Genomic DNA, 9099 nt, shown 5'->3' on the forward strand with positions numbered 1-9099 from the left:
ACAAACCCCAGAAATGTACCAGAGGGAGGGCTCATGGGAACTCAGACACAGAAGTATGATGGGAGCGATTTTTCCTTTTGCAAACAAGAGATTGTACATTGAGATGCACGTGTAATGTGGAGAGAAAGACCACCAGTGGATGAATGGATAAGCAAAGTATGGGACCTGTCCACACTGGAGAATTAGTTGGCAAGGAAGAGGAAAGACATACTGATACATGCCACATTGAGCACAAAGCTTCAAACATTATGCTACGTGGAGAAGCAGTCACAAACTGCCCTATATTGTGTGAGTCTCATTACACGCAATGGGCAGAAAAGGCATGTAGTTCCATTTGGCCTATAAAATCTTCACGTCTCTACTTTTGTCTTGGTTTGCTTCTCGGAGGACATGGGGTCACACACACTTCCACTCAAGCATCCTGAGTTTGCATTCTGGCCACATCATGGCGGACTCTGCTTCCTTATGCCCTGTACCATACCATCATCCTTCAGTCATTGACCTGCCTTTCCTGGTAGATTGTAAGATCCTTGAACGCCTAGGACTCTCTATGGCACAGGACTGATTCTCAGTCATTGTTGCATAAATAAATAAATTTGAATGACCCTGTCGACCTTAGAGTCCATGCCAATAATGGCTAATTAATTTCAGAGCTTCCCGTCTGCCTACGGGTGGTGATCACCCCACCAACTGAGTTGGAAGATGATTCCCTTTCTGTCTGTCATTTGTGGAATTCTCAGTGGATGACATCTGTGCCTAGCGCCATGATTCTCAGTACCATGCCCTTTTGGTATGTGTGGATATTTAAGCCCCTAATGACCTTTTTTGTGTGTGCGACTTGGGAGTGAAAAACAATGTACATCAGACTCTCTACTCAACTTCTCTCATGTGGGGAATCGTTAAATAAAATAAGCCATCCATTCTGAGTGGGTGATATGTTTAGGAATGCCACAAATGTAGTACAAAAGAAATTTAGGAACTTAGCTGCTACTGTAACTCTAGTCAGGATTCTCCAAATTTTAGTGTCCATACAGTCTCCTCAGATATCTAAGTTAGAAGAAATAATAGCTCAAATACTAGCCATAGACTTGGTAATCAGTGGCAGGAGCACTTAGGCTTTCTTCTTGATGAAGACTCGTAAGGTAGGGTAGATAATCCAAGAGTAATCTGAAGGGAATGTTGTATCTGTTGACAACATGAGCTCACTTCCCAGTAGCTCATCTGTTGCTGTCGCTTGGATTCAAGAGAAATCTGGCTTCCGATGATTATCCCCGACAAGGATAGCACCATATTTCTGTCCTCTTTTATGAGATAAACCACCCTGTACCAACGCACCTCATGACTGTGATGTCTGGCTGGATGTTTGCAGTGATCGTCATTGGGGGAAGCCTGGCGCATTTCAAACAGCATTAGGCTCTCCCACAAATGAGCATGTGCATGGTAGCTTAAGGAAAGAATTTTGCTTCTAGTTGCCTCAAGCTGACTGACAAGGTCATAGCAGTTTTACAAATCATAATGAGAGAAATCTCCATCCAGGCTCGTATTTGCAAAGTGTCAGATTATAGAGAAAGGTGCCCACGGTGAGACCATTTATCTTAAAGACCAGCATTATTTGCTCTGTGAATACAGGTATTACGGACAGGCAATTTTTTTCTGGGGTTTATTTATTAATATCTTTAATATCTGATGGTCTCTTCGCTGAAAGACTCCAAAATTAACTTTTATGCTGCAGACTCATTTTCTCCTCTAGAACCAAAAATTTAACGGCAACAAAAAGACAGTTATTTACTTACTTATTTTGGTGGGGGAAGAGGTCACACTAAAAGCAATTCATATGATAACAGTTTTCCACTGGAGAACTAAGGGGCCACTCCATGAGGTCAACCGTGTGTTTGCTGTTAGACAAGATGCTCTTTTTCCCTCTGAGGCATTGCCGTCAGGTGACCTGTTGAGGTCTCCTGAGAAACATTGCTATTACTTGATCGAATCAACATAGATTTTAGATAACAATCAAGATTTTGCCAAAATAAGCTCAAATCTCATGTATTTTTAAAAAGTTTATAAATTCAAGGTCTCTTAGGTGGCTCAATTGGTTAAGCATCTGCCTTCAGCTCAGGTCATGATCCCAGGAGTCCTGGGATGGAGTCCCATGTCAGGCTCTCTTGATTAGGAGGAGCCTGCTCCTTCCTCTGCCTGCTGCTCCCCCTGCTTGTGCTTTCTCTCTCTCCTCTTCTTGTGTCTCAGGAGGAAATGAGACCTTGGGAATAAATCAAGCCAGGGTTTCAGTGACAGAAATAATGATAATCACAGAGCAAAAGTAGGAATGCAAGTCCTAAAAATAGAACACGAATAATGTATTTTATTTGCAGAGTATTTTTGCCGAATCGCTAATAATTAACACCGTTCCTATAATTCATACCTAACCTTGAGATTTTAAATTTATTTTATTACTTATTTATCTTCCCTTTTTATTTTCTTACCTTGTGATCTCCTAAAATAAATTTTTTACCTCCTGTAAATCTATGATAGTACCACCTATATTGGTCACCTACTGTTACTCATGCCAACTCATATCTTCAAGTTAATGTCCCAGGGAGAAAATAATATGGCAAATTTTTCTGTAAAATTATTCCATTGAGGATTTTTAATCTAGCAATGTTTGCTTCTAATAACATTAAAACTAATCTACTTTTGACCTATTATTGCATTCTTCATTGGCTATCTACCCTCAAGATTTCTTCCTTTAAGTCTACGCTTAAAAAAAAAAATTGAGAGCAGGGGGTAGAGATTCTCTGTTGTGTCCTCATCGAACCTCTGTAGACTGATTAATGATTAAATATGTAGCTACAAGATTTAGTGATCGATGAGGGGCAACACGTCCACCTAAATTACAATGTCCAGACTTTAGTACAATCACAGCAGGACCACCCAACTGTTAATGAACTAGGCGGGGTTAATGAAAGTATCATTTATAAGAGTTTAACACTATGGACTCCACCAAAACAAGAAGACCTTTTTGTGGCTGCTTGGTCATCCACATATGATGGTCACCATCATCATCGCTGTTACCATGTACGTAGCTTTCTACCACGTACGACCCACTTTCCTATGTCCTCTTGACGTGAATGTCATGATACTCCTTTGTCTTCAAGCAGTTGTTGGTAAAATTGTCAAGCAATGAACAGGAGTCCAGTGATTGAGTAACTACGATATATTAAGATTCAGGGTGGTGTAGACACAGCGCTTGAGCTCTGTGGAAAATTCCGAGAAATCACAAGTGAACTTTTTAGAGAAGTAGGACCCCAAAATGTATTCCTTGGTTCAGAAAACATTGATAGACCCCTTCTTTTATTCCCAGTTGTATGTTGCAGGTGAAGGGATTATGAATTAAAACCTACTCACTGTGATGGTTAATTTTGTCTATGAGTTTGTCTATAATTACCAATTTACTCTCACAAACTCTACCTGTGATTGCAGCAACCTATCAGTGCAGGCGGGAGATATAATTTCTTCTGGAGATTGATAAAGCCAGGGCCAAGTAATACTTTGAGTATTTTAGATATGTTTCCCTATCTCTTGAATCTTGGTCCTGTGTTCTTGTAGACCATAAAAGATCCATTAGTGGACTTGATTGGCAGCTACGATAAACTTCACAGAAATGCCCAACACAGATAATTTCCCAATCCTGGAGACTTTTATAGATTAACTTTAATCCCTTCAATTTGTAAAGAAGAAGAAGAAGAAAAAAATTCAGATCTTAATACAAGAGCCAGGAATGTAAGTTGGGATAAGAAGGACTCTTCAACGATAAAATCAATGAGCCCTTTAAAATTCAACTTCCTAGTCCATGAAATAGAACTCTACAAATTTAATTGATATTATCATGATGGAATTATTGTTCTCATCGAAAACACACAAACAAAATACGGGCACCTGGGTGGCTCAGTTGGTGAAGCAACTGCCTCCTGCTCAGGTCATGATCCCCCAGTCCTGGAACTGAGCCCCTCATTGGGCTCTCTGCTCAGTAAGGAGCCTGTTTCTCTCTCTCCCTTTGCCCGCCTCTCTGCCTACTTGTGCTGTCTGTCAAATAAATAAATAAAATAAAACACACAAACAAAATAATTAGAAGTAATCCTCCGAGAACGAACGTAGTAGCCTGGTTAAATGATACAGTTTCTTTTTATGAACTCAGATAGTGTTCTATAAGAATTTCTCTCTCCCGTGCTTCTTAAGCATTTCGAAGGGGCTGTGTTTTGCCTACATCTATACAACGTCTCATAGTACTCTCTTTTTGTACACAGCGGGTGCTTACTAAATGTTTGCTATAATTATTTTTACTGAGTTCCTGGTATTATCCTATGGATCAGTGACTAGTCTCCCTCCCTGAGGAAGGGAGGATCCTCTCCACTTGGATGTGTGGGTATGAACTCCCCGGCCATAGGGGCACATGGTACTAATGGGTACTAATCCATCCCCTTCCCTGATGTTGGATTTTAACATCTGTGGGTCCCTTGCAGAGCACGGATCATTGACACAGCCCATTTCCAGGAAGGTTGTAAGGGTGGTTTGCATACACAGTTCTAAGAAGGATCTAGTTATCAAGGTCATTATACTAAATTCATTTCAGCCTTCAAGTATTTTGGGGGGGAAGGACTCTATGTAATCTTTTTCTCCCCCTACTTTATTATTATTATTTTTAAAAATTTTCTATGTCCTTCGTAATGCCATCATAGACAGGACCAGAATTAGGCTACTTATCCCTAGTCTATTTACTTTAACAACCAAGGCAGTGAATACGGATGTTTCAAGAGAAGCAGCTTATGGCTCTGCAACCCTACAGAGAAAGTCACGTGCAATATTTGTCTGTTGTTCATCCCATAAGGAAAAAAATGTTCCTTTGGTTGCAACCATCACTTTAAATATTCATGCAACCCCGACTTAAATATCGTTAAAGAGGCATTACCTCTCCAGCAAACAGAACATAAATTCCAAAGAACGCGATCGGAACGCTCGCTGTAAGAATGAAGTATGACCCTCTACCCACGTGTGCCTTCCAAAGTGGATATTTTCATAGTATTCTAATTCCCTCTCTGTGGCACACAGACTAAAATATTCCAAGGTGCTATTAATGAAAACCTTTTATCTTTGAATATTGCATTGAAAATATAATAAGTGCCTCTAGGCATTGATTCATAGATAACTACATCTCTGGTCTACAGAGTAGATTACTAGTGTTTTTTGTTTTCTGTGGGGTTTTTTTTTGGCATAAAAGTCTGCCCTGTTACATCTCAGCCCAGCAGAATTTAGTCCCATTTAATGGCACATGATTAACTGCCTACATCCTATTTGGAATAACTCATCTTTAATGAACACAGCTGACAAATCTTCGATTGAAGAGGAGGCAGGATCCCAATACCTTCTTAGAGATGAGGTTCCGTGCGTATCATTATTTCATTGCAAAAGTCATGCTGTACAATATTTGATAGTTGCAGGGGAGGTTTGTCCAAGTTATATAAAGGACGGAGCATTGGTTTCAATGCTGGAAGTGAACGAGCCTACAATTGACTGAAGGAACACCTTATATCTCCCAGAAAACAAGAATACCATTTGGAACCCAAGACTCCCACACATTCCAAGGAATATGCTTGACACGCTTGTTCAGATGCTTCAAGAGTCTTCTCCCCACCTCCCCCACCCCCCAACAAATTGAATCATTCGGAGAAGCATGACCTGTCACTTCGGGAAAATAGCTAAATGAGTTAGACCCATTCAGAGATCCGTTTGGCATACCAAATTGGAGACATGATATGGTCTTTTTCAAAGGGGTGCTTGCTCTTAACAAGAAATTATCTAGGCTGTTTCCTGAGTCCATCTTTATCTGATTAAGAATCTAATTGCTTTACCCGCCAACCCGGGGTAAACCGTGTGTGTGCCTGCTGAATAAATTCATGTGTGTGTGCACCCAGGAGAGCTGCAGAAGCCCAGAAGGCATCTGGGGAACCAATGGATGGAGGAGCGTGAAGCGTTCGTAGAGGGAGGGAAAGAGAAGATGCACCATGTGAGAATCCCTCTTCTCCACCTACCTCCGCAGCCCTCCCTGTCTGGGAGAGCTCACAGTGGGCTGCTGGTGGTCCTAAGATGCTCAGGATCCCCCTTTTGCCTATGTCACTCAAAAGAAGCACATTAACCAGAATCAAATCTTGACCTTTGCTTGGCCTGCTCAGGAAGGGAGATAAGAGACAGAGCTTTTGTGGTGTTGAGATAACAGCCTTGCATTCGGGGAAGCCATCACACAGCTAAGATATCAAGTTCACCAGGTCTTTATAAGCGTAGAGGCATCTGAGAGGAACCAGAATTCTTTCTTTCCTTTGCACAAAGCATTGGCTTCTGGAATGTTCCTTGCTTTCCCTTCCCAACGTGCTGCGGCACTACCTACCTACCAACGTGGCACTCTGATTAAGGATGTGTCTGCTTGGGACAGACCATCATCCTGGAAGCAAGGATACCCGTGTTTCTCAGGAGCCGGCATCGCCTCTGCCTCGGTAAAACACACCTGTGTCAGTGTGCCCTGTTTTGTTGCCCTCCGCCAAGCTCTCTTCCTTAACTGAATCATTTTTCTCAGTCGCCGCTTGCTGTGGTTTATGAAGATCAGAGTACACACATTTTTTATTTATTTATTTTTGGGGGCCAAAGTCCCAGAAAAAAAAAAATTCCTGGTTTCTTCACACCTGCTAGCCTCTTACCACAGAGCCATGGAGTGTCACACCCCCAGACAGGCACACACAGAGAGAGCTTGCTCCCCGAGGCTTATGTTGGAAAGAGCCACCACAGCATGGTGCCTTTGAAACCTGTACATTTCTTGTTCCTTGACATAGCCCATTTGTCATCCAGAAAGGAATCTGGCCACCTCTGAGCATGCACAAAGGGAAAGACAGTGAGGGCCCAATCCTCAGGACTTGATTACCTGGCACCCACCAGGAACTCCCTCCATGGACTCAAACCATCATGACTCCTCTTGGGGAACACCATGGAGAATCCATGAACCCATCACGCATGGTTCACTATCTCCTTTCGCCATGAGACCAGAGAGAAGCCCAACCTTTCTGTGGAATGGGGTTGTAACTTTTGGTCGTGCTTCGTGGGTAAGTAGGTTGTGTCCCGCTTGTTATCTTGGCTGGATGCCTTTTCAGTCCTGATATCACAGAGAAAGTGCACATGTCTACACATGTTCATTACCTTTTGGTAGGAGGAAATTTGTTTTGTTTTAAGTCTTTTGAGAGAAACTTCCCTAATGGGCATGTATGTCTGTCTCTCTATCAATCAATCACAAGGACAGTAACTAGTACTTAGGCATGTGAGCTGACAGACACACATCTACAGGTCCGTCATAGCATGTCTGAAGGACAACACCAAAGACAATGATCAGGGGACAATGGAACTAATGAAATTTTGACTTTCACATACCATTTACTATATCACCTTGACCGTGGCATTCCCTTTCTTCTTGGATTTTTACATTTCCTTCATACATTGATGTCCTACTCCAGCCCCAGAAACCGAAGCTCTACACTTGGGTAGAAAAGCAAGCCAGTAGGCTGTATGTCTTTGTCAGGGTTATAGACATGAAAGTCCTTTTTATCTGTCTAGAATTCTGTCCAGTTCCCTTCACCTTGTATGGCTTGGACATCCACTGAAGCACAATATCTCAAAAACCAAGAACTTGGTTTTTTTTTTTAATTATTTTTTTTTCAATTGAACCACAATCGATACACAGTGTTAGATTAATTTTACACGTAAAACACAATGATTTGATAATTCTGTATGTTCTGCTATGGTCACCGCAAAGGTAGCTACCGTCTGTCCCCATACAGTGCTTTTACAAAGCCATGGACTCTATTCCCTGTATTAGACCTCGAATCCCATAACTCATCCCAAAACTGGAAGCCTGTGCCTCTCACGCCCCTTCACCCATTTTGCCCATCCTCCAACCTCCCCACCTCTGACAACCACCAGTTTCTTTTTGGTATTTACCTGTCTGTTTCCATTTTTTATTGTGTATTTATATGTTTTGTTTCTAAATTCCACATATAAGCAAAGTCATGGTATTTGTCTTCCTCTAACTTTTTTCACTTAGTCTTATACCTTCTAGGTCTCTGCATGTCCTTGCAAAATGCAAGATCTCACTCTTTTTTATGGTTGGATTATATACACAGATAGGCACATGCACACATCACATCTTTTAATCCAGTCATTAATGGATGGACGTTTGGGTTGCTTTGATATCTTGCCTACCTTAAATCACAGTGCAATAAACATAGGGGTTCACATACCTTTTTGAATTCGTGTTTTGAGGGTTTCTTTTGGTAAATACCTTTTACTGAAATTGCTTCATCCTCCAGGATTTCTAGTTTTCACTTTCTGAGGAACCTCCATATTGTTTTCCACGGTAGCTGCACCAGTTGGCATTCCCACCAATAGCGCGTGAGAGTTTCCTTTCTTCCCGCATCCAACACTTGTTTCTTATCTTTTTGATACTAGCCATTCTGACAGGCAGCACGTGATATATCTCCTTGTCGTTTCCGCTTCCTTTTCCCTAATGATGAGTGACGTTCAGCATCCTTTCCTGTGTCTATTGGTCATCTATACCTCTTCTTTGGAAAAATGTTTTTTTCAGGTTCTCAGCCTGTTTTAATAGGATTATATGTGGGGTTTTGGTATTGAGTTGTATAAGTTCTTAATACTTGGGGGGATATTACCCCCCTTATGGGATACATCATTTGCAAATAACTTTTTTCATTCAGTGAGTTGCCTTTTGGTTTTGTTGACTGTTTCCTTTGCTGTGCAGAAGCTTTTTATCTTGATGAAATCCCAATAGTTCATTTTTGCTCTTGTTCCTGTTGCTAGAGGAGACACATCTAGAAAAACATTGCAAAGGCTGATGTCAACGAGGTTATTGCCTGGGGCACCTGAGAGGCTCAGTGGGTTAAGTCTCTGCCTTCGGCTCAGGTTATGACCTCAGGGTCCTGGGATCCAGCCCCGCATTGGGCTCTCTGCTCAGCAAGGAGCCTGCTTACCCCTCACTCTCTGCCTACTTGTGAT

The sequence above is a fragment of the Mustela nivalis genome, assembly GCF_964662115.1.
Source record: "Mustela nivalis genome assembly, chromosome: Y".
Taxonomy (NCBI): domain Eukaryota; kingdom Metazoa; phylum Chordata; class Mammalia; order Carnivora; family Mustelidae; genus Mustela; species Mustela nivalis.